General features: G+C 32.4%; 1 protein-coding gene across 1 annotated transcript in view; it reads left to right on the top strand.

The window, feature by feature from the left end:
* The first annotated feature begins 8,547 nt into the window (after window positions 1-8,547).
* Window positions 8,548-22,267, top strand: part of LOC132065347 (heavy metal-associated isoprenylated plant protein 3-like) — a 36,014-nt gene continuing 22,294 nt past the window's right edge. The window contains exon 1 of the mRNA XM_059458687.1: window positions 8,548-8,684. The gene's annotated coding sequence lies outside the window, so the exon portion shown is untranslated. The remainder of the gene's footprint in view (window positions 8,685-22,267) is intronic.

Here is a 22,267-nt window from a genome sequence, read left to right as displayed (position 1 = left end):
TTTCCATAGCTTGTTTTATTACCGATCACTTTTACTTACGCTAAAACTGAATATAAATTTTATCTAGTCTTATCATTTTTATCAATATGGAAAATAATTTATTTTTTATCGGCATTTTAATTTTTACTATCGTAATTGTTAATTTTTCCAAATTCAATACAATTATACACCAATGAATATGAGTATTATAATAAAATATGCAGCTTCCATTTATTATTTCTTAAGCTGTGTTTAAACTTCCAGAAAAGTGATGCATGCAACGAGGAGATCATTATTATAATTAATATTATCGATAGATTCACATTATTAACAAAATTTAACTTGCTAAAAAGATGTGCATCATGTTAAAATGAAATTTTTATTTTGGCCGTAGTGATTTAACATAAATCTTTTATTTTTTTTAAAATTTACGTATTCAAATATCTGTAAAAAGTATTATAATTTAATTAATATTTTAAAATATTTAAAAGATGTATGAAAAAACTAGGGTAAAAAAAAATAAGCTACTTCCACTTTCGAAACTTTAAAAGTGTGATTTTTTTGGACGGATGTCATAATACTTACGCTAAAAACTGAATATAAATATCTAGTCGGTTCCCGGCGCATTTTAGTCGAATATGGAAAGCATTCTATCTATTTATCGGCAAATTGAATTTTACTATCGTAATTGTTAATTTTATCGATGGATTCTAGATTTGTTCATAATTTCTCATTTATTTAATTCCCAAACAGCTTCCACTGATTACTGCTGTGTTTAAACTTCCTTTGAACTGCGATGCATGCAATGAGGAGATCTACAAAATTATCACACGAAACGGAGGTGACATTATTAACAAAATTTAACTTGCTAAACGTGTTTATCATGTATAATCCAGAAATTTAGCTAGCGTTTGGCCATAGATTTTGGATCAGATTTTGAAAAACTTATCTTCAAATATCTGTTTGGCATGAAATTTAATCAGATTTTGAAAAATTACTTTAAAATATTTTCAAGTTTCAAAAACTGGTCTAAAAATTTCACTTCCACTCACGAAACTTCAAAAAAAAAAAAAATCAAGTAATAAGCATGTCCAAACACAACTTCAAACACTAAAAATTTCAAGTTTCAAGTTTCAACTTGAAAATCTATGATCAAACGGTTAGATTCAATTAGAGATTTGATGATCAGTGGCTCTAATACAGGGTGCAGGAATATGAAAATGGACTGGGAAAACAATTTAGTGACAGTAACAGGGACAATTGATGTGAAATCCTTAGCTGAATCACTGAGATATCACTTGAGGAAAGACGTTGAAATCTTGACGGTAAACGACGGTGCTTACTCAACTAGATGCAAATCTGTGACTGCAGATTATTTGTATCACGCTACGGAGGTGTTCAGTGATGAAAATCCAAATGCTTGCTCTATTCTGTGAAAAAATTTGGTAAGTATAAGAAACTAATAATTCTAATAGTATAATTGCATATATTCAAATGATTAATTACCTAGATTAGCAAAATTCATGCACTGTAGTTATGGGGGATTTCATTGATTTTGTTCTGTCAGATTAAAGACATACTTGTTAGTTGTTATTATAGGAGGTGTTTAGTGATGAGAATCCAAATGCTTGCTCTATTCAGTGAACAATTTTGGTAAGTATAAGAAACTAATACTTCTAGTAATATAATTGCAACTATTCAACTGATTAGTTGCCTACATTAGCAAACTTATGCACTGTATATGCTGGTAGTAATGAGGGATTTCGTTGATTTTGGCCTACTTGTTACTATAGAATGTTCAAAATTTTGCTTCCAACTGAATATTAGATGTGTGCAGTTTATTTTGCTCATTGTTAAAAGTTAAATGGTGGAGAAATTCCAGTCTACTTTGTTTTTTGGACTGGTTACGAAGGAAAATAGAACGAAATGATAGATTTTAGTTTGGGCTTGTCCGTGTTGAAAGTTCTTTCACTTCATCTAACTTCACGACAAAGTATATGATTGTAGATTTTCTATTACAAATCGGTCGTATCTCCCAACATAAAGACCAGTGATGAGAATCCAAATGCAGGTTAGTGACTGGAGATTATTTCTATCACGCTATGGAGGTGTTACAGTGATGAAAATCCAAATGCTTGCTCTATTCTGTGAACAATTTTGGTAAGTATAAGAAACTAATACTTCTAGTAGTATAATTGCAAATATTCAAATGATTAATTACCTAGATTAGCAAACTTCATTCACTGTATATGCTAGTAGTAATGAGGGATTTCGATGATTTTGTTCTGTTCGATTAAAAGGCATACTTGTTACTGGATAGAAGATTCCAAACTTGGCTTCTACTATAAAGATTGGTGACTAGTATAGTTGCAAATACTCAAATGATTAATTGCCTAGATTAGCAAAATTTTGCACTGTATATGCTAGTAGTAATGAGGGAATTCGATGAGTTTGTTCTGTCTGATTAGAAGGCATGGTTGTTACCGTATAAAAGGTTCAAAACTTTGCTTCCAACTGTATATTAGATGTGTGATCTATTTTGTTCATCGTTAAAAATTAAACGGTGGAGAAATTTCAATCTGATTTTTGTTTAAAGTTAAAATGGAGGATTTAGATGTTGCAATAACAAACACTTTTCAAGTTTGAGACGGCCAATGATTATCATGAAATCTTTTGTTGCCGCGTAAATCTTGCTTTAGTTACGTTGAAATTCCCCTATTAAACTTAAAAGTCCTCTTATGTGGTTGATTGAAAGAAGCGTAGGAGCATGTTAAGCTAGTTGCAAGTTGCAACCTCCTATATATAAGGGTTTAATTCATGTCAGTTAATTTATAAAAAGGAAATCTAGTCCATGGATACATAGGAGAAGGAAAATGGGATTTCAAGAAATTTTCTGTGATCGAGAAAAAAAGGATCTTTTTCTTTTCCTTTTAATGGTTTGTACTAGAAGGACACAAATGGTGTAAAATAAAAAGTTTAGGAGTTTTATACAATATAGCTGCGTTCCAAAGTAATAGCCAACTTTGGCTAATGATGTAATTATATTTTGTCGAGAGGCCAAATGTGTTACAAGTATAAAGTTTCCCAGACGACCCAAAATAAAAACTGATACTATAATGGGCCGATATTTTTTTAGCATTTTTCCGGATGAACAATATTCTTTGAATAGCCCATTCTCTATCATTGCCAAAACAACAATATGAAGCACGTCTTGTAAAGCACCAGAACCACTGATGTTTGTCTAATTCAATTCATTCAACAAAACAACTTACTTAACCTTTTCGTGTTCTTTTTTGGTGCACAAAGTGATAGGGTATATAGTTAGAATATCCACTAACTAATTCAATTCATTCAACAATACAAAAGCACTAGGTTTTGTGCCAGCAGGAAAGTAAGGAAACGGACGATTCTAAATATGAGCCCGAGTTGCGGATTCCTTACAAAGTACAATAGAATTGGAAATATTATTATTCTGAATTTCATTTGCTTCAGAATAAAGACACAAACAACGAGAATATCAAACATCATTTCCCTTTGTACCAAATAATGAGCTGGTCTCTTTCGTATGCTCATTTAGGAATCGTGAAAAATGCAGAAAATGTGAAGTTTGTAATTTTAAAAATAAAAATAAAATAAATTTACAATACTACAAAAATTATTTACATCATCCGTGTAGATATTAAAATATTACAAGACGGGACAAGACCCGCCCACCCTCTCATTTAGGGGTGGGCAAGGTACGGTATTTGAAACTTCGGTACGGTAATTTCGATTTCGGTTTCTAAAAATTCTATACCATTACCGTACCAAATTAACTCGGTATGGTTCGGTATTTTAAAGTTCGGTTTTATTTTACGATGCAGTAAATCGGTACATAGTTTATCCGACTTCGACATACATATACTCATATAGGAGTATTATGATATTTCACCCTTTTGAAAAACGTCTCAATTATTATGTCTAAACACCTTACACATGTTAAAATATTCAAAAGATTACACAAAAAGACATTTAAATCAAGATAGAGTAGTCAAAGTTCCAACGTTTAAACAATTAATTTTCTAATAATACTAATTTATATATTTGTTAGTATTATAATAATAAAGATATATGAATTGTATATATTATATCTTCGTATGATATTTGATATTTTCTTTATGAATAATTTAATACCGAATACCAAACTTTTTAAAAATGATACTAAATACCGTACTAAATATCATAATACCTGAAATAACGGATAAAAAATTTCGATTTCGATATGGTTATCGATATCTACCATACTTGGTATGCCCACCCCTACTCCCATTGCCATGCATAAATGCATTGAGACGGATTTAAGGATTTATTAGGCAATATATTATAAGTAGTTTATAATCGTGTGCTGGGATTACCATAGGTTAATGATTGGTATTTTAATGGCACTACACAAAATACTGTTTGCTACAACTTAATGGGGTAACTTTTTCAACTCGATGGCAAATGATTCATTGCTTAATCACGCTCTATGGAACTCGGAAGTATTTATTTTCAAAAGCTTTTTTTAAAACATAAACTTTAAGTACTCTCTTTTTGTTCTCAATTACTAAAAGTCTTCTTGAAATTCAACTATTATGATGCGGAAACATACATAAGGATTTATGTAGTGTGCATGTACGTAATAAAAATGGTCTTGCTGCAGTCATGTTAAACGATTAAAGTTTTTCCTAGGATTCCAAATGCTTTTCAAAAAAAATGACACGAAACTCACTTTCTTGTTTAATTCACGTTTTTGATTTATTTGTTTTACTTTGTCCTTCTCCGTCTTTGTTTTCTTATCGTTCTTATTCTAATTGTTATTGGGAATAAACCGGTCGTAAAAATAATATTTACGGTATTTACAGTGGAATAATAATATAAAGATTGTGATATGGTTAATGAACAAGAATAAAAAGAGCGATAATGACACTAAGAATTTTATATGGAAACCTAAAAGGGAAAAAATCACTACCGATATTAAGAGGAGCGATATCACTATAATGATTTTGTTTCATAAGCTGTGAGTAAATACTCCAAAGACCACTACACACTCAAAAGAAATAACTCTCTTTTAGATTTTTTTCACATCACTACAATATCACTCACACTCTATTTTTTCCTTTAATTATTTTTTTATATCTGTGAATGTCCCACTCTTCTTTCTCTCTTTGTTTGGTGTGATTCAAAATGAAGAGTAAAAATCTTCATTCATAGAATAGCTGAACTTGGCCTCCAAGAATGCTACAGGAGGAGTTTTAATTTTGCTCCACATATAACAAACTTGGTGCCCAAGGACAATTTCCAACCAAGTAAAGTTGCGCATGTTTATTTGCTTCACATGGGGCTGACCCCATCACTAATTGCCCTTAAACTCTTCTTAGTAAGAGCTCGTTTGGATATAAAAAAAAATCTTTTTAAAAAGGATCAACAAATTATTTAATACTACATTACAGTCAATGTTTCACTCAACTTGAAAATTACTAGTTTTTTGTATTTTTCGTAAGCAATATTAGTATTATTTCAAGTGAAATGTGTGTCTAGTACATTAATTTTCGAATGTCCTTTTTCAATTTAACTTTAAACACTAGTACTTTTTTTCAAATATATTACCAAATTAAATTCTTGTCCAGAAGCCTACTAATTAACGCCAAGGTATCCGACAGACATCTACATATTAGGAGATAGAAAAACTGATTCATAGAACTCCAAATGATTTTGATGAAAATAATAACGAAACTCCCTTTCTTGTTTTATTCACTTATAAAAATAAAAATTTGGCTTGGTGCTTCTCCTTGTTTGTATCGTTGTAATGATGTAGTATTTAATATTATCTTATGTAAAAGTAGTCCGACAGACTCCTTCCTCCACACTTCCTCATATTAGGCTAACGCCGATTAGTAACTGAGCCAATGATTAATTGGATATCCTTTATCGAAAAGAAAGTTATATTGTTTATGCAGATTAAAATTATTTTTATATGTACTCTGTCAGTGTAAGTATTTTATGCACCCTCAGGTCATCTTTACATTTGTAGCAGATAACATATCTCATTTTCAAGATATTAAACTCTACAATTAATTAAGAATACTTACATGTAAATATCCTTTGAATAAACTAATAGTATAAATAATTATTGAAACAATCGATATATAAAACTTAAACTCTAAATTATATCTTAAATACTCTTAGTAATATTCTTGATTTCTTTACTAACGAGGTTACGCCAATGTATAAAAAGAACATTGTTCACTTTATAGCTAGACAAGGCTTTGCAAAAAATCTACCTTATGCGGCGTCAGTTTGTCTTAGATAACTAAAGTCTCATTTACGAAAAATATTTTTACGATAACTAAAAGTACGTATAAAGAAAGTCTCACGGATAAGGTAGACTTTTCGCGAAGTCTTGCCTTGAGAACTTTTTATTTTATTTTATGATTAAACCGAAGTTCGAACTCAGAACCTCGAGGTATTTTAGGCGAAAGACAAAAACTAAATACCAACAATTTGAGGGACAAAAATTAAACACCATCCCCAAGGAAGACAATCGTGCAAATTGCCCGTTTCCTACCAGTTACCGAAAGCCCAATCGTCCTAAAAGCACAGGCACTTTCTTTTTGGTCTAAATTAACTACTTTATACAACTTCATCCATTTTAATTATAAAATATCCCGATGTTTGATTATACATAGAAAAAAGAATTAAAATTAAGGTCTATTATAAATCTGAATATACTTAAAACAGACTAGAAAAACATGACATACAAATTGGGATATAAGGAGTACTAAATTGATTAAGAGAATGCAAAACTTACCAGACTCAAATTACATGCAGGAAGATAAATTCTTGAGAGATCTCTCGAACTTTAGATTATTTAAAATACATCATCTTAAGTATTTCCTACGTTGCTTATTAGTTGTTACGTTTGGTTTTTTCCACGCTTGTTAAGAAATTATAAATAAAAGATATTGTTAAAATTATTACCTTTGTTTCACTTCAATAAATATGCAATGCATTTAAGAACACAGCTAAGCTAATCTTATTAGTATTTGCACAATCATAATAGCAAACAATAATTATTTTTTTTTCGAATCCAATTTTGCATTTGTTTTGCACCTATTCTCTAGTATCTATTAAATAGTTAAGCTAACCGCATAAAATATGTTATCATTTAAAATTTTACACAGCAGCCTTAACTAGAAAACACATGGGGTTATACGGCTTATTGAAGCGAATGCGCATAATTGTACTCATCTACGTAATGGGCATTTGGAACCCACACAAAAAAATTCCAAAATTTTAACTGAAAATATCTAATAGGAACACTTTGTCATGTGTTCAGGTGCTCAATCGAAATACGCTGTAGTTCAACTGTCTAAATGAAATTTGCTGACATGTTTAAAGGACCCTCAATATATTAAGTCAGATTCAATTATATTATAATTATACAAAAAAAAAAAAAAATAGCTATTCAGATTAAAAAAAAAATGTTAAGTAATTAATATGATATCACAAATTAAATTACATTCATACCATGATATGGAGTATTAAAAATCCTTGTGAAAGCCAAATCCCAATATTACCCCCTTTGAATTTCCTTTCTCCTCCATGCATAAAGTAGTGTTCTCATTCCTTATATTTTCTATAGTGTTCTCAAAATATCATCTCAACTACCCACTATATAAATTCACTATCTCTTTCAGTTTTAACCAAATTTCATTCCTTATATTTTCTATAGTGTTCTCAAAATATCATCACAAATGGGCGAGGTAACTACAACAAAAAATTGTTTACTTCTAAAGTGTTTTGTTTTCCAGTGACTTTTAACCATAGATTTTTGAAGTTAGAAAATTGAAAATTTGAGTTTTTGCATTTTACTTGAAAAAAATTGAATTCACTACCACTTTCAGTTTCCACTGTATTCCCAAATTTCATTTCTAATAGTTTCTAGAGTGTTCTCAAAATATCATCACAAATGGGCGAGGTAAACAAAAAAAAAAGTTTATTCTATCTATAGCGTTTTTGTTAGTTATTTCCTAGAGTATTTTATTTTCCAGTGACTTTTTCATAGATTTTGAAAACTTGAAAATTTGAGTTTTTAAAGCTTTGTTCAGTCATGCATTTTACTTGGAAAAAATTTGAAGTTTCCTGATAGAAAGTGAAATATCTCCTATAAACTACTCTAGTCTGAGTTAGTTTTCTTAGAACTTGAAAATATTTCTAAGATAAATTCTCAAAATTTGATAAAATTTCATGGCCAAACAGATAGCTTGAAAATTTGAATTTTTTAAGTTGGTGTTTGGATTATGCATTTTATTTGGAAAAAAATTACTAAAATTTCTTCCAAAAACTGGCTTATTGAAAATAATTTGAAATAAATGTTTAAAATCTGATCAAACTTCATGGCCAAGCATATATTTGAAAATAAATCTTCACAATCTAATCAAATTTCATTTGCCAAACAGATATTTTAAGATAAAATTTTCAGAATCTGCTCCAAAATCTATAGCTAATTTTGTTAACATTTGCGTTTTTTTTTTTTTTTTTGGGTTATTTGTAGAAGAATAATGAAGGAGAAGTAGTCCAGAAGAAGGAAGGAGGAAATGGCAACTTAACTGTTGTTCTGAAATCTGATTTTAATTGTGAAGGCTGTGTTACTAAAGCTGTTAAAGCAGTTCGAAGTTTTGAAGGTATATTATATTGACATATTCCGTTGGATTATCAACAAAAAATTTAAAATACTGTGTACTAATTAAGTATTGTGTTTCCATTGAAAGTTTTGAAGGTATAGTTTTATGTATTGGTTCAGATAAATTCATTTTTTATTTAAAAAAAAAAAATCAAAAATGAAGATTTTCATGACTATAATGGCATATTGGTTAATATAAATCCTTGTGCTTGATTATCACAAAAAAAAAAAAAAAAAAAAAAAAAAAGAATTGTGTTTGTTACTGTCATTGTTCTTCGAAGTTTTACTAAAATTCATAGGGTATTGGTTAATATAAATACTTTTTTTATAAAAAAAGAAATCAAAAACTAAGAATTTCATGACTTTAATGGTGTATTCAGTTGGATTAAAAAAAAAAAAAAACTAAGAATTGTGTTTGTTATTGTCATTGTTCTTCGAAGTTTTGAAGGTATACTAAAAATCATGTATTGGTTTAGATAAATCCATTTTTTATAAATTAAAAAAAAATGAAGAATTTCATGACTTTAATGGCGTATACTGTTGGATTATTGAAAAAATGGTAATTAAGAATTGTTGTTGTTCTTCGAGGTTTTGAAGGTATACTATAATGGCATATTCTGTTGGATTATAAAAATAATTAAAAAATTTGTTTGTTATTGTTGTTGTTCTTTGAAGTTATGAATATATACTTTAATGGCGTATTCTGTTGGATTATCAATAAATTAATTACACGTTGTGTTTGTTATTGTTGTTGCTCTAGTTTTTGTTAGTGCTCTGTTTCAATGTTTCTGTATTTTGCTATAATTGAAAGAAAAATTGACAGTTGTGAGTATTAATTGCTGCTTGTTCTTTAGAGTTTGGACTTTGGAGAGTCAAATAACTACTGCATTTTTGCTTTTTCAATTTCTCAGAATTGATGTTGACTTGTTTTCTCTCACTATATTTTTTTACTTATTTGTGTATTTTGTGTTTTGAAACTCAAAAAAAAGGTGTGGAGAAAGTTATATCCGTTTGTGCTTTTCAATTTCTCAGAATTGATTGTATGTTGTTACTGTGTATGTTTTCATAATTGATACATTGGATACGTTGTTGTTGATTAAATATTTTTACTTATTTGTGTACTGTTTTCTTAAATTTTAAAAGGTATGGAGAAAGTTATGTGCCTTTGTGCTTTTGCTCACAATTGATTGTATGTTATTGTGTATGTTTTCATAATTGTTGTGTTTACCTTTACTTGAGCCGAGGGTCATTGTGTGGGAATACACTGGATATGTTATTGTTGATTGCATATTTTTACTTATTTAAGTACTGTTTTCTTAAATTTTAAAAGGTGTGGAGAAAGTTATGTATGATGCGGATTCGAAGAAGTTGACAGTAATTGGAAAAGTTGATCCAGAGACTTTAAGGGAGAAAGTTGAACAGAAAACAAACAAGCCTGTTGAACTTGTCTTGCCGATACCGAAAAAGGACAGCAAGGGAAAGGACGGCGGCGGTGGTGGAGGAGAGAAGAAGAAACAGAACAACAAGGAAAATGATTCAAAAAAGGAAAACAAAGGGGAAGACAAAAAGACTAAAGAGAAAGAGGTACTGTAAAATTACTGACTAAGAGCCTCTTTGGATTGAGCTTATTTGAGGTGCTTTTAATTTTATTTTTTTAGTGTTTGGTTAAGATTAAAAAAAAAAAAAAAAAAAAGGGAAAAGGGCCTGATTTACCTCTCTACTTTGGGAAAAGGTTCATATTTACCTCTCGTTATACTATCAGTCCACTTATACCCCTATCATTACAATAGTTGAAATATTTGCCCCTATTTTTAACTCTTGTCTAGCGTGGCCAATGGCTTGGGCCAGGTTTGTCCATTGTGTCCCATTAAAATGCCACATAAGAGGTCATGCCAACAATTTAATTAAATGAGTCTTAAAATTTAAAGACTAAAACGATGCCTTCTTATTCAATATCAAAAGCTAGGGTTTTTTTCCTCTCTTCTATTCTTCTCTCCTCTCTTCTACTGTTTGTGTTTTGAAAAATGTCGGAAAATAGCTTCTCGTAGCAGCTGAAGTGCTATTGTGGTTTGATAGCTAGCTATTTAACTTCAAAAACTCCTTCAAACCCTAGAAGGAAGTTCTTTAAGTGACCTAAGCCAAAGGTTAGTTATTGTTATTATTCATATTTTGATTGGTAAAGTGCATTATTTAGGTGTTAATTTAATTTTAATTTTTTGGACAGATTAATTCTTGTGGTTATTGGAAATGGAAAGATGAAGTATTTTCGGATAATTCATTGACTGAAGTCAGAGAGTTAGTGGCTGCATTGGATGCTATTAAGATTGAAATGGACAATTTGAGGAAAGAAGCAACTAAATTAGAGGCTATAAGCCAGTCTCAAGTGATTAAAGTGTCAACTTTGGAAGACAAAGTAACAAAGATGTGGATGATAATTATGGTTTCATTGGCTTTTTTCATGGGTGTCATTATAGTTCCAAGGATGAAGTGATTGCCCTTACGAGATTAGTATTTATGTTATTGGTGCAACTTGAAAAATGTTTTTGGTGTAACTTCAAAATTACTATCATGAAGTGGTTTTAAATGTCTTTGTTTGGATGTATGTAATGTAATGCCTTCATTTGGATAAATTGTTGTTGTAATTTGTCCAATTGTTGTTGAAACAAAAAGTTACCATGTGCACAATTCAATTAAGTTTGGTTACTTTGCTATCCTGGAAGAATCTCAAATGAATCACTATATGCACAATTCAATTAGTTTTTCTAGCTATATGGTGTTTAACTTATAGTAACACAACAAAACTCTAAATATTAGACAATTGGATTTCAAGAATTACTCAGATTATTCATACGCATAATCCGGTAATAATATTATATCACTGAAATCCTTTTTAAGCAGTCACAAAACACCATCAAAAATATTTTTCTAGCAATTATTATTAGCTAACAGAAAAATGAACGAAAGTGAAATACCTGTTGCTTTCTACGTCAGTCTTCAATACCCTATTTAACCATAGTTGCTTCAATAACAACTATAAGAGGAAAAATAGCACTAACAGCAGAATAAGGAGGCAATGGTGTAAAAGCTAATATACTAGTAACAAGAAAGTAGAAAATAGCTACTCTTCTAAACTGCTCAAATAATGACTTTGGCAAGAATGTTGCAGTTGTATATTTTGTTGTACTAACATAATTTCCATCATATTCTCTAATACCATTCCATCATATTCTCTAAACTATCTGGTTCATTGCAATATATAACTCTAGAAAATGCAGTTTTTTTCAAGAACCATCTTCTGAAAATGTCCAGAAACACCAAAGATTAGAACTTTATGATAAATTACTAACTCCCAAGAACCACCTTCTAAAAATTACTTTATGATCCTGAGATTTACTTTCTCTTAGCTACAGCATGATATTGAGCCTTATAAGAGTCCAAAAAATTTAAAGTTCATAAAACAGTTGTACCATAGTTTGGATACACAAAAACTAGAATCCAAACACCCATTGCAGGAGCTAAAAGAGCATAAGTCAAGCAGAAAGTGCCAATCAAATCCAATTCCACCTAGATAAATTATTTGCCAACATTAACTCATGATTATAAACTACCAAACATCATAACTTAACATTAACTTAACATAAAACTGCCAAAAACTGTCAAATTGCAGTTACATTGACAAAGGGGATGCCACATTATAACCCCAAAAACTCGTACCACCAAAGTGAGAACATGACATCCATTCTGCAAGTTTCAACACCAAACAAACACCTAAATAGTTAAAGCACTGTCACATGCGAATTACATCATATTAAACCCAAAAAAGCTCGTCACAAGTTCACAACTTCAAATCGCTACTTACCATTCCCCTTCCTTGTCTTCAACTTAGCCATTTTCTCAAGCTTGTTTCCGATTCTGTGTTTCCTTGCCATGTCAGCCCCCTTGGTGAGAATGGAAGGTTTGTTGGCGTACTAACGCCACTAGCATCACCAACAAAACCAATAAACCTTGTTCCAGTTGCTTCTCCAATATGCATTTGCCTTAGGAATCTGGTCTTGGCCTCTGAAATACTCACTGGCATTAGAGGTGGATTTGCTTCATCATTTGATGGAAAATCAAAGTCTAATTCAACTATAAAAGCATTGTTGATGGGATGCTGTCTTGCCACTGATGGTGTTGGCATAAATCTGTATTGACTTGTACTACTGCTAGCTTGACTTGGAAGTGGTGTTGCACTACTGCTTGCTTGACTTGTTTAAGTAAGTTGGGGTGCTGTCAATTCAAGCTCTTCCTCAAGTGTGAGCCCTATAGTAGGTGGACTTCTGGCCAGACCTTCATCATCTTCATCAATCAAGGATCTGGTCCTCTTCTTTATCTTCCTTCCACCTTTTGATTGCTTTCCTTTAGCTACCTATCAAATTAGTGAAATTGCATGTTAATAGTTAATAATTAATGAAGTGATGAATTAGCATAATAAAGTTAAGTATCTTACCTTTTGACACCCCCTTGCATTGTGGCCAGGCTCTCCACATGTAGAATAAGTCATCACCCTACCCTTTTTAGATTCAGACCACACTCTTTGTCTATTCACACACTCATTCTTTTTCTCTAATTGTCTTAATTCTTGGCCTTCCAGTCAACTTAACTAACTTTGGAGGCTCTATTGCATGGGCTAGTTCTATCTTTCAAAAAATTTCTCCTCTTACTGGTTGTAACTTATGTGAATAAGTTAGGAGGGCAGCTTCTTTGGAGTACCACCAGTGAATCCGAGTCAAAGGGTTGATCTTCCGGTACAATAGGGCCACTTGCCTATCAACATGAGGGCATGGATCCCGCAAGGTCCCGTATCACACTAAATTGCAAGAGTGCGTCTTTTCACATCGCTTCTATGTTCACCCTATGCCTATCAACACTATGAGCCACCTCATATCCATCATCCCCATTGAAGTAAACAGTACACTTTTGTGCAATCTTCAGAAATTGTGAAACTCTTCTTGGTAAGTACACCATGAACACCACCAAAGGTGTTTCTTCAACACCCCAGCACCCTAATTTTTGCACCAATTAGCCTCTATGTGCCTCACACAATATCTGTGGTGTGCTTCTGGAAGAATATTCAATAGTGCCCCAATTAAGACTTGCATATGAGTTTAAAAAAAAAAAAAAGTCAGATTATAGCATAACATATAAAATACAGTAAAAAATTCATCATTTTTTTCAGTGGAATTTCAGTTAAATCTACATCCTTGAACCAGAATCATTTATTTAAAACATCTAAAGGACTTATGCTTTAATAAAAGTCCCCTGTCAGTGGATAATATATTGAACAGAGAATATGGTTTTAAATGAAGGCCAAAGTGCTCCAAAGGAAAGATGACAACTTGAGAAAAGTATGTTCCTAGCTATATTGAAATATAAAGGGCAACAAACAAAAGCGATGTTGTTGCCATTATATAACTTGGAGAAGTTTCAGTAGCACTTTAATATCAAAGACAAGAAAAAAGACGAATCTTTCAAACACACTAAGGCCAGCCAAGTCGAGTGAAAAGATTCAAAGATTATACATTACGCAAATGAATCATAACTGTCCCATTTTGATATATGACATGCTAATATTATCTTTTCTGTCTGATATTCCTAGATTGAAAAATAAAGGGAAAAAAGAGGTTCCTAAGAAATTATTAAACATTTACAAAACCTGCTGCTTGACCATCCTAATGCATTTCAGATCCCTTCTTTAAGTGTAGTTAACTTTTATTAATAGGATCAGGAACAGGAAAAAACAAAAAAGAAAAATTGCAGCTTCCAGGATCATGTAATAGTGGAAAGAAATGAAAACGAACATTAAGGGCGATCATGAAAAGGAATAGTATCATACTTTATCTAGGGCATATGAAGAGCTGAAAAATGCTCTAAATCTCAACTTACAAAATAATGCCAAGTTACAGAATAAACAATAAACCAATTAACATAACAGACAAAAACAATTTAGATTCAGTACTCAACTGCCAGTAGAGAACTACATATCTCAATCTCAACTTCAAATAGAACAACAACAATAAAATTTGAAAAAAAATTATATATGAGCACCAAGAAGCACAATTTATATATGAGCACCAAGAAACTATTTCCAAGAACTTGTCTTATCCCATGATTTGAAAACAAGAAGCACAATTAATTACTTGTATCAAGGAGATCTTACTAACAGCTATATAATTTCCAAGACCAGTGATGAGAATTCAAATGCGGGTTAGTGACCGGAGATTATTTCTATCACGCTGTGGAGGTGTTACAGTGATGAAAATCCAAATGCTTGCTCTATTCTATGAACAATTTTGGTAAGTATAAGAAACTAATACTTCTAGTAGTATAATTGCAAATATTCAAATGATTAATTACCTAGATTAGCAAACTTCATTCACTGTATATGCTAGTAGTAATGAGGGATTTCGATGATTTTGTTCTGTTCGATTAAAAGGCATACTTGTTACTGCATAGAAGATTCCAGACTTGGCTTCTACTATACAGATTGGTGACTAGTATAATTGCAAAATGATTAATTGCCTAGATTAGCAAAATTTTGCACTGTATATGCTAGTAGTAATGAGGGATTTAGTTGATTTTGTTCTCGCTGATTAGAAGGCATGGTTGTTTACTGTATAAAAGGTTCAAAACTTTGCTTCTAACTGTATATTAGATTTGTGATCTATTTTGTTCATTGTTAAACATTAAACAGTGGAGAAATTTCAATCTAATTTTTTTAAAATTAAAATGAAGGATTTAGATGTTGCAATAACAAACACTTTTAAGTTTATGAGACAGCCAATGATCATCATGAAGTCTTTTGTTGCCGTGTAAATCTTACTTTAGTTACGTTGAAATTCCCCTATTAAACTTGAAAGTCCTCTTATGTGGTTTGTTAGGATCGAGAACCCGGATAATGTGGAATTTAGTCAAATAACGTTATAATGACAATAACAAAGACAATAGTAAGTTGATAACAACGGCAAGCAAAGAAAATAAATGAGGCACAAATTTAACATGGTTCGGTCAGTGTGACCTACGACCACAAGCGAAGAGGAGCAATTTCACTATATCAACAAGAGTACAATAGAGAGTACAAAATTAGAGTAAATACTCTAATTACCCCAAAAAGTATCCCAAGAGAATAACCTCACAAGATCACTCCAAAAAAGGATTCACACAAGTGTTTCCCAACACACAACTCTCTTACAATAATACTCTAAAAGAAGAGAAGAAGACAGAGAAAGAGAAGCTCTTCAAATTGTTTATTCTTTTAGGTGTGTCTTCAACTATGGGAAGCTCTTCTATTTATAGCAAGAAGTACTTGGTCTCCAAGTTTGATGCCATGTAATGTTCTGAACAAATGTATCCACCACACATATTAAAACTTGGTGCCCAAGTTCAATCTTCCACTTGGATTCTTGCTAATAGGCTTATGCCTATATCAAAATGAAGGTCATATTACAAATCTCCACCTTGGCCTAATTTTGAGTGATATAGTAATTTTGCTCCACTATCTCCGCTAAAGCCCATATGGGCTAAATCATCCTTCATAAAAGGCAATCAAGTTCAAGCAGAGCTTGAACTTGCCAACTGGAAGAGGCTTTGTAAACATGTCGGCAGGATTGTCTCTAATGTTGACTTTTTGAACAGAGACCTTTCCTTCAACAATAGTTTCCCGGATGAAGTGAAACTTGATATCTATATGCTTCGTCCTCTCATGATACATCTGATCTTTAGTCAAGTGAATGGCACTTTGACTATCACAGAAAAATGGTAATCCTCCTTGGTATAAGTCGAGTTCACCAAATAGACCCTTCAACCGAAGGCTTCTTTGATTACCTCAACATCGCCATATATTCTTTTTGAGTAGTAGATAAAGCTACTACATGTTGTAATGTAGCTTTCCAACTAATAGCGCAACCACCAATGCAAAATACATAGCCTGTTGTCATACCCTATTTTAACCGGGGTCAAAATAGTTTATAACATCCGGGTAATGCCGGGGTTTATTTAAAGTTAAGAGTCGCCACCTAATTATTTATGGTGAATTAGGGCACCTAAAATTATTAAAGTAATTATCTAAAGTTGATTTTATTTTAAAGTCTACGAAACCAAGTGATTAGGCGCGGGTTCAACTAACCTAGAGGGAAGGTATTAAGCATCCTCTAAGTTCCATTAAAAATGGTTAATCCGTCTGGACTCAATTTTAATTAGGCTAAGTGTGAATATTTTTTAAATGATTGGAAAATAGTTTGTAAATGTTGCTAAGGTCTTAAATAGTAATGTTTTCAAAAATAAGATTTGTAAAAAATAAGATAATTTATCTATGAATAATAACCCCTTTAAAGATGATTTTTAACAAATATGATCTTTAAACTAAAAATGATATTATACGAATATGATGATGTAGAAATGCCCAGACTTATATTCTTAAGTATGATGAAAGGTCATAAGTTCCTTTCTATTTTTTATCACTCTTTATTTATTCAATTTCGGTTAAAAATATGTATAGTTGGATAAATTTTAAAATAATGCTTATAAAGTATACTTGGATTAATACTCATATATATTAATGACGTCTTGAAAATCTTTAAGACAAAGATTTCCACAAGCATGGTTCTTTGGTTCAAAATACGTAATCATACTACTTTGAAAATCCATTGTTCTAAAATAGATAAATATTGTGAGTATTGTAAATAACTTAATATATAATTAAAAAAAAGATGAAATTTATGGAATTAACTCTTGGTTACTTTTAAACTAACTACCCATTATACTAATACTAAGCCACTAATTCTATTAAGGTTCATTATAGCTAAGGAACCCAAAACAAAGTAAAATGTTAGTTGCATAATACAAGTTAAACATACTAAATAAATAAAAGAGGGAGGAAAACATAGTTAAATGGGCTCAACCCATTTACAAAAGCTCATGATTCGTGCGTTGGGCTTCGACCCCAGAGCCTTAATATATTTGTGGATCATACGACTGGGGCTTAGCCATTTTTATTTTCTCGTTTTGGTTTCATGCGTAGTTGTCATGGAAGAGGTCATATTGGGCTTTTGGCCCAACGCCGAATGCAGGAGGAAACGAGTCCCCGCGGACTCGTATGCGATGTTCATGCATAAAAAAGAGGAAAAAGGATTAATAAATAATCAAGGAATAAAGGTCAAACAGACAAAGGGTAAGCTCCAAGTAAATCAATAGATTGTGTATATACCATGTATATTTTGTGTATACCAATAGAAAACAAACCAAATAAACAATAAATGCGATTTACAATGAACATGCCCTATCGTCTATATCTCAAGAAAGGAAATCACAAAGACAATTTATTCGGACAAGCAAACTATATTCTAGAATAATGCTTTATTTGTTCCAAACTCAAACAACTTTGAAAGGTTCGCCACGTGTTGTTGGGTTTGTATTCTATTCCTTTTAAAGTTCGAAGAAATAACCGCCTATAACAAAGAAACTCATTAAGTGCAACAACCAAGATAGCAACCAATTGTTTATGAGGAACTTTGTATTATCTAATGAACTAGAATGTTTAGCAAGCTAATATTTCGCACATCGTATCCAAATAAGGAGAAACTAAGCATTTGAACCTTCGAAACTTTTCATACTATACTAATAATCAATCTCAATAAACGGATGTGGTCGGTTCAAGAAAAGGATCTACGGCAAAAAACAGATCTCAAACTAAAATTGACATTTATCCTTACAAAGATCTTCATTTAAACTCAAAACAAAAATCATTTCATGCCCATGTTATCAAAAGAAACCTATTTTCGATAGAGAAACAGTAACTTTAAAACAAATAAATAACTTCGAAATCATTAGCAAAGATTCAGTCCCTTCAGGATTCCAAAGGTTCAAGTTATTTGAAACGAAGAAACTAGGGCTGGAAAACAGTTCAGTCGAAAACTGGAAGGCATGGATATTCTATTAACGAGCGATAAGACGTCGTGATTACAGAAGGAGTCAAACAATGCATAAACGATAGTTTTTTTTCTTTTTCTGATAAGCTATTTTAATACTCTGATTTGTTCTAATTCAGGCAGCCCAGCAGATAAGCATTGAAATTCACTAATCACATAAATTAGCATGGAGACCAACGCAGAATCTAAACGAGGTAGCTAATTACACTTCTTAAAGCTAAGTCTTCCGAGAAAAAGCGAAAAAATGCATTTCAAGCAAAGGAATGAAAGCAACGACCCTTGATATAACATGGTTTCATAAATACAAATCATCAATATGTCATGTCCTACTTCAACAAACTAAAGATCCGAGAAACAAAATCGATATAGAAAACATGAAAGGCAAACTATTCATCCTATATTTGTGCATACTAATATAAGATAAACCAACCAACAAACCAATCTAAACCAAAGAATTACTCATGCTCATCAACTATCGTTTCGGGTAGAATTCAAGAGATAAAGCAAAACTTTAGATTCAAGCTTCGGCCAAACACTTCAAATTCGAAAAATGAAATAAACTCCAACAAATGCGCCTTGTACTTAATATATATGTTCATGTTCACAAAATCACATTAATCGATACAAAGCGACAAGGACTGCACACAATACGTTTCGTACTATATGTGAATTTGTCTTAGCAAAGAACGAACAACAAAATAGAAATAGAGATAAGGATTTTACCTCTTGTGGGTGCAATGAAACTGGGACGGGGTCACGAATCTACTCTCGTAATGGCAGATTCAAATCCCAGATCGAAACGGACCTGAAAGTTATGTGGCAGACAACGTTCAAGACGCAAGTAAAGTAATTTTTCTCAAATCGTGTAAGACCTTGGGGTAAACTAGGATCCGAAAAATCTCCCCACTTTCTGAGTTTAACGAAGTATATATAGGAAAGGTTAGGGTTTCGCTTTTTTTGAACTCACGATTTTTAGGCGGGATTTTGAAGTCAAAATTTCGTTCCAAAATCAGAACGTTGGGCTTGATTCATGTGATTTGATTCGGTATTACCAAAAATGGACCGATTTTTCTGTTCTTTGAGGATTGCATGCGTCTTGAAACCAAAAATAGGAAAATCTCGCCATTTCAACGACGGGACGACAAGTGGAAAGCGATGGGACAAATTTTGCGTGGAAATGATATGGGCAAAGCTGTTCAACAGCTAAAGGGATTCTGTTTTTTTGCTAGAAATGCTGAGGAGGAAGAAGAAGACAAGTGGTGCGTCTGGGGGGTTGTTCACAAATGGGAAAACAGAGGCTCCATTTCGGATCAGGGTTTTGTCGAGTTTCGCAAAAAGGAAATGGGGAGAGGAGATGAAGAAGACGACAGGAGAGGAGTGAGAGTGGATGATGATGCGGCTGGAAGAGAGAGAGACGAAAAAAGGATGAAGAGGAGGCGTTTGATTAGGTTTAGTTGAATAGGAATAGTGGGCCGGATCGGGTAAAAGAAGTGGGCTAGTCCGTTTGGGCTATTAAATTTACATCTGGGTTTCAAATGTTGATCCGAAAATATGGCCCTTTTCTTCCTTCAATTAATTATTCTTGGGCTTTTAACTTAATAAACTAGTACAATATATACTAGGTGAAGACGATTAATAACTAGTATGTAGAAAATAAAGGATTTAATCAAGTAAAATTAATTTACGAGTACAAATCTTAAAAGTGAAGCGATGACGAATCATTTAAAATTTGTGATAAAGTAACGAAAGTAATGTTAATAGAAAAATAGTGAATGAAAGTAATGATATTAATAGCAGTAAAAATAGTAGCGAAAATAAAATATTTAGATTTAATTAATTTAAAAGCCCAAGGAAATAAATTGGAATAAAGGAGGGACAAAATTGAGTGTTTGAACACGTTAGTGATCTTCTTTATCAAGATCACCCGCATAATACGAGTCTACAAAACTAACCAAAGAGTTAGTATTTCTCCCAAACTCTAAAATGTTTAAAGTACCGCAAGTATCGAGAATCCATTTCCCGGCTGCCAATGTGATTTACCCGGCAAGCTATATACCGACTTACCACACTTACTGACTTGTGAAATGTCCGGACGTGTACACACCATTGCATACATAATACCGCCGATTCGCACTAGAATATGGTACTTATGTCATAGACCTCTCTTCTTCCTCTCCGATCGATTGAGCAAAATAAACTTAAAATGAGCAAGAAGAGGATCTCACTAGTTTAGCATCTTTCATGCCAAACTTCTCCAAGACTTTCTCCAAGTACTTCTTCTCGGTCAGGAATAGCCTGTTGGCTCCTCGATCTCTTTTGATCTCCATGCCAAGGATTTTCTTAGCTGCTACCAAATCTTTCATTTCAAATTCACTTTTCAAATACCGACTTTTCAAATTGTGAATTTTTGTCAAATCCTTAGCGAATGAGCATGTCGTCAACATATAACAATAAGTAAACAAATGAACCATCATTTAACTTCCGGAAGTAAACACAACTATCATACATGCTCCTCGAATAACCATGACCCAACATAAAGGAATCAAACCTCTTGTACCATTGTCTTGGACACTGCTTTAATTCTTACAAGGATTTCTTCAACAAGCAAACATGATCTTGTTTTCCTTCAATCTCAAAAACCTTCAGGTTGATGCATGTATATTTGTTCCTCAAGTTCGCCATGTAAGAAAGCAGTCTTAACATCAAGCTGATCTAACTCTAAATCATACATGGCAACTAAGGCAAGCAAAACACAAATGGAGCTATGTTTAACAACAGGTGAGAAAATATCATTAAAATCAACTCCTTGTACCTGACTATAGCCCTTTGCAACTAATCGTGCCTTATACCGTGCATCTTCAACCCCTAGAATGCCATCCTTTTTCTTGAAGACCTATTTGCAACCAACAATTCTCTTTCCTGATGGCGGCTTTATGAGAGACCAAGTACCATTCTTGTGGAGAGATTCAACTTCTTCATTCATTGCAATCAGCCACTTGGCTGAATCAACACCAGAAACTGCTTCTGAATATTTTGATGGTTCTCCAATTTCTTCAGTTTCCTGCGCAACTGAAAACCTTCCTGATTTTTTAATTTGTCTCCTTGGTCTGTGTGTGGCTATGGAATACTCATTTGGTTCAACTTTTGGAGCTTCGGCTTCGTTCAATCGAGTTTCAACTGTATTTTGTTCCACAGTTGATGAGCTTGGCTCAGAAGGAATACCAAGCTCAACCTCCATCTGCTCATGTATACCTTGCTCTTTATTCTTATTACAAGAACTAGTAGACTCTTTTCTTGGATGTAACATAGAGGATTCATCAAAGGTTACATCTCTGCTAATTATAAATTTTGGTGACTTAGGATCAGGATACCAGAGTCTATATCCTTTCACCCCAGATGCATATCGAAGGAAAATACACTTTTTAGCCCTTGGCTCTAATTTTCCTTCATTTACATGCATATAGGTGGGACAACCAAAAAATTTTAAATTTGAATAATTAGCAGGAGTACCTGACCACATTTCCTCCGGAGTCTTAAAGTTCAAAGGTGCAGAAGGAGCACGGTTGACAATATAACAAGCTGTAGAGATAGCTTCTGCCCAAAAGGCGTTTGTCAACCC

Source organism: Lycium ferocissimum, chromosome 7, assembly GCF_029784015.1.
Source record: "Lycium ferocissimum isolate CSIRO_LF1 chromosome 7, AGI_CSIRO_Lferr_CH_V1, whole genome shotgun sequence".
NCBI lineage: Eukaryota > Viridiplantae > Streptophyta > Magnoliopsida > Solanales > Solanaceae > Lycium > Lycium ferocissimum.
The sequence above is the reverse complement of the archived record's forward strand: the minus strand, read 5'-3'. Positions and strand labels throughout refer to the sequence as shown.